The sequence below is a fragment of the Mobula birostris genome, chromosome 2 (genome assembly GCF_030028105.1).
Source record: "Mobula birostris isolate sMobBir1 chromosome 2, sMobBir1.hap1, whole genome shotgun sequence".
In the NCBI taxonomy this organism is placed as follows: domain Eukaryota; kingdom Metazoa; phylum Chordata; class Chondrichthyes; order Myliobatiformes; family Myliobatidae; genus Mobula; species Mobula birostris.
The window spans coordinates 167,694,440-167,709,219 of record NC_092371.1 but is presented as its reverse complement, the minus strand read 5'-3'; the positions used below and the strand labels follow the sequence as shown (position 1 = coordinate 167,709,219).

Here is a 14,780-nt window from a genome sequence, read left to right as displayed (position 1 = left end):
GTAGTTGCCCATTTTCAAAACAAATAGGCAAGCAGAGTAGTTTGTTTTGCTAATACTCTAAACCTCAAATTTCCTTTTGGACTTACCAGTTCAAAAAGAGGTTAGCTTTGGCACATGTACATCAAAATGGAGCATACAGTGAAATGATTCATTTCTATCAATGGCCAACAGTCTAAGTATGTGCTGGAGCCAGCCTGCATTTGTCAGCAGCAACATAGCATGCCTTCAATGACTTTGCGGGAGGGAAAAAAAAAAGCCGAGCACCCAGAGGAAATCCACACAGTCACGGGGAGAATGTACAAACTCCTTCCCGACAGCAGCAGGAATTAAACCTGATCTGTTGATCACTGACGCTGTACTGTAGCTGGCTGGTGCAATTGGTTGCGTACATTGATGGCACCCAACTTGAGCTACAGGTCGACTTCCACTAATCTGACTACCTGTAATCCGGTTCCTTCGATAATCTGCACTGATTTCAAATTTTCTGCGCAACCATAATTTCAAATTTTCCGGGCCACCGTACCAATCTGCTGCGCATTGTTTTGGTTGCACTAGATCTGTTCACGTGTCGGCACACTCTTACAAGCACAGACAGGCGATTCCTGCTTGTTTTTCTGCATTTATTAATATAATTTGCATGAGGCGTGGCCGCCCGGCACCCACCTGTCTCACCTGCCAGCGGCGGTGGAGCTGGCGTGCGCCAGGTCGGTCCACCTTCCCGCCCGCCTGCCAGCAGTCGTGCACTGCCCTCCAGCGTCCCCCGGTCGGCGCTCCATTCCCTTCTGCCTATGACCTCAGATCAGACGTGGTGACTTGCTGAATTTAAGCATATTACTAAGCGGAGGAAAAGAAACTAATGAGGATTCCCTCAGTAACTGCCAATGCAATGTAGTCTTTGGGGTGGGGAGGGGGATTGTTGCTCGCTGCCGCTTGCGCACGGGAGGGAGGAGTTGTGGGGGTGAATTTAGGGCTCTAACATTTAACTGTTGTTCATTCTTTGGGGCACTCCTGTCTTCGTAGATGGTTGTGAATAAAAAGCATTTCAGGATGTATATTGTATACATTTCTCTGACATTAAATGAACCTTTGAATCCTTTGATATTTTAAAGATATGATGAGGTGGTTAACAAATGTGATCCTTCTGTAATTCGGCATTTTCAGGTCCCAATGGTGCCGGATTATAGAAAGTCGACCTGTACTTCTACTTAAATTTCCATTATTTCCACTGTGTTAACAGACTGCTTGGATGTGCTGGAATTTCTTCCAGTTAAATAATGGGTAGAACAAAGTCACCTTTAACTTCACTACATAATTGCAAATCCACCCAAATCCATTGTCAGAAGCTGTTCAAAGGCTTGGAATCCTACACATCTCAGAGTTGCCAACCACATTACATCTGTAGTGCAATCCACTTCCATCCTTTAAAACTCATCTATGAAATGCTTATCTAAATTCAGAACACTATTCTGGCAGCTGAATCCGTTACCATCACATCGATCATAAATTTTAACTCAGCCAATATTTTCTGCCTGTATTCTATTTCACAGCAGCCCTCTCATTCACACTCAATGACCTTTGCTTCCAACAACTGCAGTTTACAATTCTGACAATCAGCTTTCTAAGTGTTCAGAAATCCTTATGGTTCAGTATCTGACTCACCTTCCACGCTCCCTTCACTGGATAATTACACTTTTCAGCAAGTGTTCGTGCATTAAAAATCCAATAATCTGTAAAATTTGAGAGTCTGGCACGAAGTCTTAGGGGTGCATGTTTAGAGTTTTAGTTCTTCTACCACACGGTACATGGAGCTTAGAAAAATAAAGTGTTATACGCTAGGGAAATTCTAGGCAGCTTCTAGTAGGTTACATGGTCAGCACAACATTGTGGGCCAAAGGGCCTGTAATGTGCCGTAGATTTCTGTGTACCACTCGCAACACCACTCTTTCATCCCTCTTCAGCCCTCAAGGAAAAGCTACACTTTCAGCAGTTTAAGCTACAGGATATTACTTCCCACCTGAGGTATTGCATAAACCAGGATGTTGTCAAGCTACGATGGACCAAAAATACTTTACAAAGTTCAGGAGGTTGCAATGAAGTGAAATTCAGATTTGAAACCATCAAATGTTGTATTCAGCCTTGGAAACTTTAATGATCTAGAATAGGGAAAAATAGTAAAGACTTCAACTCTCCTGACACAATGAGTAAACTCATCCTTATTGATTTCAAATATCTTAAGTCCTATCAACATCACAGTAATAGTAGTAGTAGCAGCACTGTGGTTGTCTGGTGAGATTTCAGTTCTTTTCTCAATGTTGTGGCAGAGTTCCAAGTACTGCTGCATCAGCTGTTTAAAAACCTTTATTCAACAAATTCAGGTTTATAATTATCCCTTAGTTCCAGCATTGAATTACTATGTTTCTCAGCAAGTATTTAAATAGAAAACAAAAGATGACATAGCACAGAAAATATCTACAAAATATTTAAGCATTTGAACTTTCCAAACGATCTAACATTCCTAAATTAGAGTGCAGTACGGAAACCTGATATATAGTAGATATTGGCCCTGGTGAGCTCACTGCAAGCGATGACTCATTTTAATAATCTAAGCTGAACAATCAGGAGCAAAGTAATTGGTAGGAAAACACTAAAACATTCAACATTTTTCACAACCCAAAATCCTTAGCCACTAATGACCTTCCTACTTATATATCAAATGACAGCTCGGCACAAGAAAACAGCTATTATTAGTACTGTATTACTTCAGGCAGTGGTATCCCTCATTACAATAATCCCATGCTCCAAAATATGTGCTGATCTGATTATGTTGAAACAGCAGCCATGACCTAGTAAGCTTGGAGTAATGTAGCATTCAGTAAAAGATGCATAACCCTTGGGACAAGAATTTTCATGGATACTATTGTGCACTATTACAACCTGTAGGAACTGGAAAAGGAAAAGAAAGCTCAACTTGACAGGTTTCCAATCCCACTAAGTGCCAAAATTACTGAATACACATTGTTCATTCAACTGCATTTAAAGACAGCAACCTGAAGACATCTCTCATTCTTTATGAATGTACACATACTTGACTCCACCACCTAACCCCCCTCAACCCTTCCCCACCACAGAATCAGCTTGCACTTATTCCTCTATATTGGTAACAAATCCTTAAGCTAGCAGTATTATTTGCTGTAATAGAACAGGGCACAAAAAACTCAGCATTCCATCCTGCACCCCTAATCTTTCAAGATTAGCTAGAGCATTTGTGATGTGAATATTAAGTTCAAGTTTAATAGTCATTCAACCATACTCATGAATACAGCTTTCCTCAGGGGCCAAGGTGTAGAACACATAGCACAAGACACATCTAATTATCATAACAGTTACGAAAATAATATAGCCCAAGTCCTGAGTGTCATGGCCTGTAGACTGATGGTGCATGGGATGTTGTCCTGGAGCAACGCTTCTGCAAAAACAAGCACACGGCAGTTCTCATCACACACTAGAGCAACAGCAGATGAATGGAACCCAGGTCGTCTTTCACTGAGCAAACTGTAGAGTGCAGCATTGAAGGAAGGGGTCAGCCCCCAACCCAGCAGAGACTCCAACATGCTTGCCATGTTTCTGCTCTCTCCCACACTGCCTCTGGCATCTTCTTCCCCCCGGCAGCTGCACCAGGCGACCCCACAGCAACAAGGGCCTGGACCACACAACCGAGACCATGCAGCTCCATTGCCGTTGGTCTCGACGATGAACCAGTGAACTGGACTTGCAAAATTCTACATTGCCAATATGAAACAGGGGAAACATCCATCACAATCATTTGCAACGTTTGTTGGATGGCCCACTGCCTCTGACACCTTACTCTGGGTGGCAGTTACAGGCAACAACATGGTACACAGTAAGTCCAGCTCCACTGCTATTAAGGAAGTCACTAGTGGGACTTGATGTTTTTAATATGCAGCAGTGTCTTGTGATCAAAAAAAAGAGAAAGTGGACAAATAGTGACATCATTATTTGGTCTGCCTGTGTTGCTTTCAGACTGACAATTTTGCAGGAGTTATTTTTGTGAATTGGGTTCCGCTTTTCTGTCCTTGTCTGTAAGCTAGTCCTATAAATACTCTTAAGTTAGACAAAGGTTCAATATGACCTTGCAATTCTTGTTTCACCTTGCACGATGTGGTAAAACTGTCTGAAAAAATGAGGAACTACCTCATTGTGCACAATCTCAGTTTGATGGCTTTTGCCTTTGAAAGTAACCAAAGTATCTTTGTCTTAAAATGCCACTGTTGCTGGGCAAATGACTACGGGGGTAGCTAAAACTTGTTTCCTGTTACATGACATAAATGATATAAAAACTCTGTGTCTCTGTACTTTGAGGGAGAGAGACCACTGGTACGGATCCCGTGTGTGTCCGAGAAGCGCTAGCGAGCTACTAATAAAGAAGAAGTTGCTTTATCTCCCGTAGCACTGTGTGTTCTTGCATTGGGTAACAGGTGATAATTAGAAGTAAGGTTTTAACACAATTATCCCGATGATGGCATTATAGAAAAGTTTTCTCCCTTAGGTCACTTTTATAATACTATCTGGTAAAGACCATAAAACATAGGAGCAGAATTAGGCCATTACGCCCAACGAGTCTGCTTTGCCATTCAATCATGGCTGATCCATTTCTCCCTTGCTCAGTTCCACTCCCCGTCTTTCTCCCCATAACCTTTGATGCCATGTTCAATCAAGAACCTATCAAGTTCTGCCTTAAATACACCCAACGATCTGGCCTCCACAGCTGACTGTGGCAATAAATTCCACAAATTCACTGCCGAATTCACTCCTGAGGATGTGCCTTCTTGTCCTAGACTCCCCCACTATGGGAAACATCCTTTCCAGATCTACTCTGTCTAGGCCTTTCAACATTCAAAAGGTTTCAGTGAGAAACACTCTCATCCTTCTAAATTCCAATGAATCCAGACCCAGAGCTATCAAACATTCCTCGTATGATAACGCTTTCATTCCCGGAATCATCTTTGTGAACCTCCTCTGAACTCTCTCCAATGCCAGCACATCTTTTCCTTAAATGAGGAGCTCAAAACTGTTCACAATACTCAAGGTGAGGCCTCACCGGTGCCTTATAAAGCCTCAGCATCACATCCCTGCTCTTGTATTCTAGACCTCTTGAAATGAATGCTAACTTTGCCTTCCTCACCACCGACTCAACCTGCAAGTTAACCTTCAGGGTGTTCTGCACAAGGACTCCCAAGACCCTCTCCATTTCAGATTTTTGGATTTTCTACTCGTTTAGAAATAAGAAAATAGTCCGCACACTTATATCTCCTACCAAAGTGCATGACCATGCATTTTCCAACATTGTAATTCATTTGCCACTTTCTTGCCCATTTTCCTAATCTAAGTCCTTCTGCATCCTAAATGTTTCCTCAACACTACCTGCCCCTATCAATCTTCGTATCATCTGCAAACTTGGCAACAAAGCCATCTATTCTATCATCTAAATCATTTATATACAGCATAACTTGGTAAGCAGCCATCTATTCTATCATCTAAATCATTTATATACAGCATAACTTGGTAAGCAGCCTCATGTGTGGCACCTTGTCAAAGACCTTTCAAAAGTTCAATATACAACATCCACTGCATCCCCTTTATTTATCCTACTTTTAATCTCCTCAAAGAATTCCAACAGGTTCATCAGGCAGGATTTTCCTTTAAGGAAACCATGCTGATTTTGTCCTATCTTGTCCTATGTTACCAAGTACTCCATAATCTCATCCTTAACAATTGACTCCAAGGAGGTGGGGGGGGGGCACTGTACAGGATTGGTCAAAGCTGCAGAAAGTTATAAACTCAGCCAGTTCTATCATGGGCACTACCCTTCTCAGCAATGAAAACATTTTCAAAAAGGCAATGCTTCAAAAAAGATGGCATCCATCATTAAGGACCCCTATCACCAAGGACATGCCCTCTTCTCATTGCTACTATCAGGGAGGAGGTACAGGAGCCTGAAGAAACTCAATGTTTTAGGAACAGCTTCTTCCCCACTGCCATCAGTTACTGAATGGGCAATAAACCCATGAACACTACCTCACTAATTTTGTTCATGATCTCTTTTTACATTATTTAAATATCTTATTGTTATTTTTATAACTGTGTACTGGACTGTTCTGCTCAAAGATTCAAAGTACATTCATTATCAAAGTATGTATGCAGTATACAACCTTGAGATTAGTCTTCACCAACAACAATGAAACAAAGAAAATCATGGAACCCATTCAAAGAATGCAAAAAAAAACCAAAACATGCAAATGGCAAAAAATGAGTGAAAAACACAGAATATAAAACACAAATTGAAAGAGTCCAGCACATTCAGTTCAATCTAGTGCCAAGTCATCAGTTATCTGCAGGCCACCCTTATTAAAATCACCCAACAACAAAAATAAAGAGCAACTAGAACACATCATCACGTGAACTATGGAGTCCAATCCACAAACCATGGCGACTAAACATTGCTCAAGACCCAGGACTCCCACACAATTGTCCAGTGGTATCAAGTGAGAGGCAGGCTTCTTAGCCTCGAGACTGCACACTTCACTCAAAAGCTCACAAAACACTCTTAGAGACAGCAAAGCACCAGATCACTCAATCGGCCCGAAAACTCACCACCGAAATATAGATCACAGGTTCCAACAGTAGCAGATCCACATTTCAAAGAAAAAAGATGCAAAATTAGTAAAAGTAGTTGTTTTGTGAACAGTCCAGGGGATGTCGCCCTTAGCTGCAATCACAGACACCATCTTCTTCCACAATACAACAAATTTCACGACATATGCCAATGATATTAAACCTGATTTTGATTAACTGCTCTAGACCAGAGGTTCCCAACCCCTCGGTTAATGGTAGGGGTCCACGGCGTAAGAAAAAAAAGGGTTGGGAAAACTTCTTCTAGACATTCACGCAACCACCTTGTTATATTCTAGATGTTGCATTGACCTTATTAATACAAACCCCAAATAAGACCGGAGAAGACAAATCCCCTGATTTTTGGAACTAGTTTCAGACCGGTTTACCCCTTTAAAAACCTTACCTTTTCTCCATTCTTTTGAAGGTGGTTTAAAGAATAGTGATGGCTATCCATACTATGACAGTGATAGTACAAAGAGCTGAAAGACTAAAGAATTGTGTAACAATCAAAATTTATATTTGTATTAGTGTGCAGCTCTACGGCAACAAGTAGCATTCACTAAAAGTGACTGGGCTATTCTCGAACTAAGCCCAGCTCAAGGAATTTGTTTACTCCAGTTGCTGTGTTCAGCAATATTTCCCTCACTGCTTTCTTGAGCATTACTTTCAAATGTAGGCAGTGTCTGCATGTTTTGATTTCTGACTCCTTTCTTTTGAAACACAATGGATTCCAGTTAATTGGGACATATAGGCACCAGTCCATTTTAGCCCAATTAAGCTGCTGCCCCAATTAGCTGAAGTTTCATACAAAAAGATGAAAAGAAAGATAAATAAGACAAACTACTGTTCAACTGAGTAGCAAATTTTATATTTAAATGAAATAAAGAATTCTACTAGTACTATAAAACTGTATTTAGTTCCTAATAGTTACAATTGAGGAATTCATCCAATGTACATATACTACCATAATTTTTTTGATTGACTGTAAATGAACAAAATCAATAAAAAAAAACACCTAGTGCAGATACTGGACAGCCTTCATACAATGCTATTGATGATTTTATCCTCCAAATCTTCATTTTCATTGTAACATTCAAGATGATTGTGACATCTTCAAATTCCTCATAGTTCCCAACTCCTTTAGTGAAATTGTTTTTCACTCCCAACCATTCCTGACATTTCCAAGCCTGAATGATAGAATGCACAGTGAGTGAAACAGTTCTGAATTGTCTTGCTGCTTATTTTTTACCAATTAGAAACAAAGATCACAAAAAAAAACACAAACACATGCAACTGACTATTTATAAACTTCACTTCAAGCAGTGTAGTGTCCAATTTGGCCACACAAGTTCACATGACTGATGCTAGTTAGAAACTGTTCGGCAACATGCTCCCGTCTCAATTGGATGGTTTAGTGTCCCAAATAAATGAAGGGAATCCCAGCTATTTTAAAAAGTAATAAATTTATCTAGTTGTTTTTGTGATGAGTTCCTTAATCATGGACAAAATCAAAATGAAGTCAGAAAAAGTGCACTCATGCTGAAAATACTAAAACATCTGTAGAAAAGCAATTTGATCTTTTAATAAGCTGCACAACAGAAATAGTTAATTTCTAACTCCTGTACTCTTGGGATGAGAGAAAATGAAAGCAGATATTCTCTGGGTCATGAACCAAGGAAATTAACTTATTGCATAATATGCACAATATCTAAACCAGCGGTCCCCAACCACCGGGCCGCGAGGAAGCGATATGATTTGGTCAGCTGCACCTTTCCTCATTCCCTGTCACGGCCACTGATCAGCCATTACGCACGTGAGGTCATGACCCGCGCGTCATCCGTGTCAGGGCGGGAAGGCGATCAACTCCTCAAGCTTGCAAATGACGACAGGCTGAAAAGTATGTTTGATATAACATCTCTGTCGGCATTTTGGATCAAAGTCAAGGCTAAATACCCTGAGATAGCCACAAAAGCACTGAAAACGTTGCTTCCATTTCCAACATTTTTCTGCGAAGCGGAGTTTTCTGCAATGAATGCAACGAAAACTAAACTGCGGAATAGACTGGACATCAGGAATCCCCTTCGAGTATCGCTGTCTCCCATCACCCCTCGATAGGACCTTGTTGTTGCAGGGAAACAAGCCCAGGGCTCCCACTGATTCAGCGATATTGGTGTGTTGCAATGATTTTGTATATTCATACGGGGAAAGTATTTGCTGTGCGTTTAATATATCCAAATATTACTTAAAATGTTATGATGCTATTGACTTATAAGTGACCTATATAACCATATAACAATTACAGCACGGAAACAGGCCATCTCTCCCCTTCTAGTCCGTGCCGAACGCTACTCACACCTAGTCCCACCAACCTGCACTCAGCCCCTAACCTTCCATTCCTTTCCTGTCCATATATCTATCCAATTTTTCCGTAACTGATCGTATCGAACCTGCTTCTGCCACTTCTACTGGAAGTTCGTTCAACACTTACTTACTTCAAGCTCCCCTGATAATTGACTTATCATTATATGCATGCGAGGAAAATGCGTTGTGTTTAATATTAAATTCGTTAGATAAACCTTTTTAGAAACAAAATTGAGTGTATTACCCACTTATCACCTATATTCCGGTAGTGATTAACACCCATCCCCACGAACAGAATCGCCAAAAAGGATTTCGGCAGGTCACGACGCGCATGCGCATTGGTGCCCGCGCAAGGCTTCATGGTCATTGTAGTCTTTTGGGTAAACAATTTGACCGCTACTCTTGTTCGTTGGCAGCCCTACCCCCCTCCCCCCGCCCCGGTCGGCCGGTCCGCAAGAATATTGTCAATATTAAACCGGTCTGCAGTGCAAAAAAGGTTGGGGACCCCTGATCTAAACCATGGGGTTGACAGCCTCCCAACACAGGTATACAAGTTTGTACAAAATCATTCATTTTAACTGTGTTTGCAGACTCTGGGCTTCCAGTCAAGGCTGTCATTATTGTCAATCAAGTTATTTTCTTGAAGGAAATGTGCCCCAAATGAATTGATTATTTCAGTGCACAGAACAAATTAACAGACCAGTTGTTCTGGTGCTGGCCCATACTGTGTTTTTGCTGATCATTTTTCCAGCACTGAAACAAAACAAACAAAACAGATGGAATTTCATCAGTTTTTAATAAGGTGTTCAAGGCAATGTTGAAGAAATGAGGGACAGACAGATGATTCCACATAGGGGGGCCCCCAACTTCGAAACAAATAGGAGTTGACTCTTTAGTCACGAGTCTGTCCGCAATTCAGTGATAACACAGCTGATGAATTACACATACCTTTCCTTCCCTCTCAAAGCACCAATTAAGTTAATTTATTAGCTATCTTGGCAGAAGACTGCTCCAAGTTTCTGCTAACTTCTGCTTGAGATGTTTCCCCAAGGCCAGGTTTGATTTCATATCTTAAGAATATTGCTTCTAACAGAACCCTTCACCCAAAAAAATTGATCCTTTAGCCTTTCAAAGTCTGGGGAACACAAGTTTGGGACATCTTTTTTCTTAATCTTATACTGCCAGTATGAGTATTATTCTAGAAAATTACTAGCATACTTCCTCCAACATAAATCATTCCAAACAGATAGTGATCGATGGCTTTTAGTAGCTCTATGCATATTAAAACATAGCAAAGTGTGTCATTTACGTCAATGACCAACACAGTCTGAGATGTACTTGAGGAAGCCTGCAAATGCCACCATGCTTCCAGCACCAACATAACATACCCCCCACTTACTAACCCCATGTATATTTGGGATGTGGAAGGAACCCAGAGTATCTGTAGGAAACGAACAGTCATGGAGGGAACATACAGACACCTGACATACAACAACGGAATGAACCCAAGTCACTAGCACTGTAATAGCATTACGCTAATTGTTATGCCACTGTGACTGAATCTTTAATTACCCAGGAAGGTATGTAGAGATAGAACAGTTCAACCCCATGAAAACAGTCCCACATTCCACATTCCTTTGATTATTTCCAGTACTTAACCAGTGTACTTCACCACCCAAATGTTTCTGAACATCAACCATTTAAAACTTCACATCCATTCTTCAACATCTACCAACACAAAAACCCTTAGTGTTATATTCCCCATCATGAAGGCTATTACATCTATTTTTGCCAGCTCATGTTACCCTTCGAGATTTGCTTCTTAGTGGATAGCTCACATAACCTAATACATTTTGTGTGCAATCCAGACTAACAGTAAAATTCAAAATCTAACAGTTAAATAGCAAAGTAGTACAGACCAACAGTAATAATTTGAGGATATTAAATCAACATCCTTGCCAATTCACATTGACCAGTTTCCTTTGCATTAGAACACAAATATAAAACTTCCAATAGCCTTCTCTGAACTATCTCACAGACTAGGATGATGCCGGAAGTGGGAAAGAGTACTCAATTATTTTCACTGGTGGGCTTTCGGGACTAGACGATTCAGGATAACTAACTTACTGACTGAGCTTAACTTTTTATACAAAGTACAATTTCAAAGTGATTCACTAGAGAACATAAAAATGCAACAATGTTCAAGATAACTAGTTTCTTCCTAGGTACCGTCAGAAACCACTTCCCACCCCAGCATGGTACAAAGAATCAACAGAAATACAATATTTAATAAGGTTGCATTCTAACTACAGACAGGCACTCACAAACACAATTGTGGCTTTAAGCATTTTAAGCACACAACAGACCACCCCCATCCCAGATTCAAATTCCTAGAAAGCCTTAACTGCCAGAAAGAATGGTTCATCTGTGCAAGTATCCTGGATTTTGAACCACCTACTACCACAAATTATCTTTGAAGTAATAAACAGCCACTCAGCTGACTGACAGATTCTGATAGATAACCATTACAACTGGATGTCATCCCTCCTTTCAAAGAAATACGTTTTCCACTTTGATGCATAGCTCAAACCTACTTGCTTGCTACCAATGTAGCATATACAATATATGCTATCCGGCCCATTGAGTCTGCTCCACTATTCAATCATGGCTGATCCTTTTTTTTTCTCCTCCTCAACCCCAGTTCCTGGCCTTCTCCCTGTAACCTTTGATGTCATATCCAACCAAGAACATATTAATCTCTGCCTTAAGTACACCCAACGACCTGACCTCTACAGCTGCATTTGGCTAAAGAAATTTCTCCGCATCTCTGTTTTGAAAGGGTGCCCCTGTATCCTGAGCCTGTGCCCTCTTGTTCTAGACTCTCCCACCATGGGAAACATCCTTTCCACATCTACTCTGTCTAGGCCTTTCAATCTTCTAAAGGTTTCAATGAGATCCCCCCTTACCCTTCTGAATACCAGCAAGTACAGACCCAGTGCCATCAAACATTCCTCTTATGATAACCCTTTCATTCATGGAATCATCCTTGAGATCACCCTCTGGACCCTCTCCAATGCCAGCACATCTTTTCTAAGATGAGGGGCCCAAAACTGTTCACTATACTCAAGGTGAGGCCTCATCACTGCTTTATAAAGCCCCAGCATCACATTCTCACTCTTGCATTCTAAACCACTTGATAAGAATGCTAACATGGCATTTGCCTTCCTCACCACTGACGCAACCTGCAAGTTAACCTTCAGGGTGTTCTGCACAAGGACTCCCAAGTCCCACTGCATCTCAAATTCCTGGATTTTCTCCCCATTTAGAAAACTGTCTGCACTATTAATCATGAGGACTGTCCAGGGTGGATTTCTTTAGAAGCTAACTCAGTTAATAAATTTTCTATTCTCTCTCTTTTGGGACCTTCACTTCCTTTATCTTTAAGTAAAATAACTGAAAATGTGGTAGTCAAATATACTTTGAGGATTTGGTTACAATTTAGAAAACACTTTGGTCTATTGAGATTTTCCCTTTCTAGTCCCATTTTTAAAATTTTTTTAAAGCCTTCTATGACTGATGTAGTTTTTAAACAATGGGATGGATTGGGCATTACATGCTTCCAGGATCTGTTTGTGGAGGAAGTTTTTCTTCGTTCAAACAACTGTCAACTAAATATAGTCTACCAAAAACCCATTTTTTTTTCCAGTACTTACAAATTAGAGACTTTTTGCGATCTCAATTATATACATTTCCTAATAGTCCTGATAAGAACTTACTAGATGAAATTCTTAATATGAAACCTTTTTATAATGGTTCAATATCCAATATTTATGATATGTTGATGGGACTGAGAAATGATTCTTCAGACAAAATCAAAAATCTTTGGGAACAAGATTTACAGACTTCAATTTCTGAAGAAACTTGGAATGAAATTTTTCAATTGGTTAATACTTCATCGTTATGTGCTCGTCATTCCCTCCTACAATTTAAAGTGGTCCATAGGGCTTATATGACCAAGGATAAGTTATCTTGTTTTTATATGGATATATCTCCCTACTGTGATAGGTGTAACAATGGAGAAGCTTCATTTATTCATATGTTTTGGACGTGCCCAAGTCTTGAAAAATATTGGAAGTATTCCAAACTTTTTCTGTACCCTTTAAAGTAAATTTTAAGCCTAATCCTTTGACTGCCCTATTTGGTATTGTTGGAGGGAAAGATATCATTTTGAAGACATCTGATCTGCACATTCTGGCTTTTATCTCTCTTATGGCTAGGAGAGCGCTTTTGTTTACATGGAAGGATGCTGTTCCGCCTAATCATGCTCAGTGGTTACGGGATGTTATGGCATGCCTAAATTTAGAAAAGATTCGTTGTTCAATTTCTGAACCTAACCAAGATTTTCAAAATTTGTGGGGGCCGTTTTAAAATTATTTTCATAATCTTTGATTTCTCGTTAAAGTATAGAAGCTGGTTAATAGCATATATTATCTGATAAGGTTTTTTTTTCTTTTTTTTTCCCTTTACCAAACAGATTCAACTTTGGTAGTGGGTAGAGATTTTTTTTTAAATATAAAATTGTTTATATTCTAACATACGAATTATCTAATCTATATGAATATAGGGTAAGGAGTTCCTTAATGTGATTCAATATAATGTATCTGGTATTATTATTTTTTTCTTTTATTTTATAATATGCATTTCCTTGGACTCTGTATTCTTCTATGTAGAAATTAATAAAAATATTGAAAAAAAGAAAATAGTCCGCACATTTATTTCTACTACCAAAGTGCATGACTATGCATTTTCCAAAGTTGTATTTCATTTGCCACTTTCTTGCTCATTCTTCTAATCTCTCTTAGTCCTCTGCATCTAACCTATTTCCTCAACACTACCTACCCCTCCACCAATCTTTGTATCATCTGCAAACTTGGCAGCAAAGCCATCTATTCCATCATCTAAATCATTTATATACAGCATAAAAAGAAGTGGTCCCAACACCAAGCCCTGCAGAACACCACTGGTCACTGGCAGGCAACCAGAAAAGGACCCTTTTATTCCCACTGGCTGCCTCTTACCAATCAGCCCATGCTGTAACCAGTGGCAGCCAACCTTTTACATTCCATGCGTCAATTTTTTTCACACGAGTTCAGATGCGATTTTTTTCACACTGGAGTTCTATATTAACATATTTCTACAAGAATTGAATGGGGGTACAAGAGTTGTATGGCGCATCTGAACTCGTGCCTGAAAAAACAGAGGCAAGGAATGTGACGCATGAAAAGGTTGGCCACCCCTGCTCTAACCATTTTAGTAACTTTCCTGTAATACCATGGGCTCTTAACTAGGTAAGCAGCCTCATGTGTGGCACCTTGTCAACATATGCAGTATACAAAATAAGTTATCAAAATACACATACACTCAGTGGTCACTCTTAAGGTACAGGAATGGAACCCAGAGTGATCTTCTGCTGCTATAACCCATCCACTTCAAGGTTCGATGTGTTGTGCATTCAGAGATGGCTCTTCTGCATATCACTGTTGTAAATGCGTAGTAATTTGACTTACTGTAACCTTCCTGTCAGCTTGAACCAGTCTGGCCCTTCTCCTCTGACCTCTCTCATTAACGAGGGGTGATTGATAAGTTCATGGCCTAGAGCAGTGGTCCCCAACCACCGGGCTGTGGACTGGTACTGGGCCGCAAAGCATGTGCTACTGGGCCGCGAG

General features: G+C 40.2%; 1 protein-coding gene across 8 annotated transcripts in view; it reads right to left on the bottom strand.

Moving 5' to 3' along the window:
* Positions 1-14,780, bottom strand: part of ggps1 (geranylgeranyl diphosphate synthase 1) — a 95,906-nt gene that overhangs the window by 10,848 nt on the left and 70,278 nt on the right. For 2 of the 8 annotated variants that reach the window (XM_072251041.1, XM_072251040.1), the window contains exon 2: positions 664-834. The exons of 5 other annotated variants lie outside the window; for them this stretch is intronic. The gene's annotated coding sequence lies outside the window, so the exon portion shown is untranslated. The remainder of the gene's footprint in view (positions 1-663; positions 835-14,780) is intronic. One more of the 8 variants, XM_072251042.1, reaches the window with a different exon arrangement.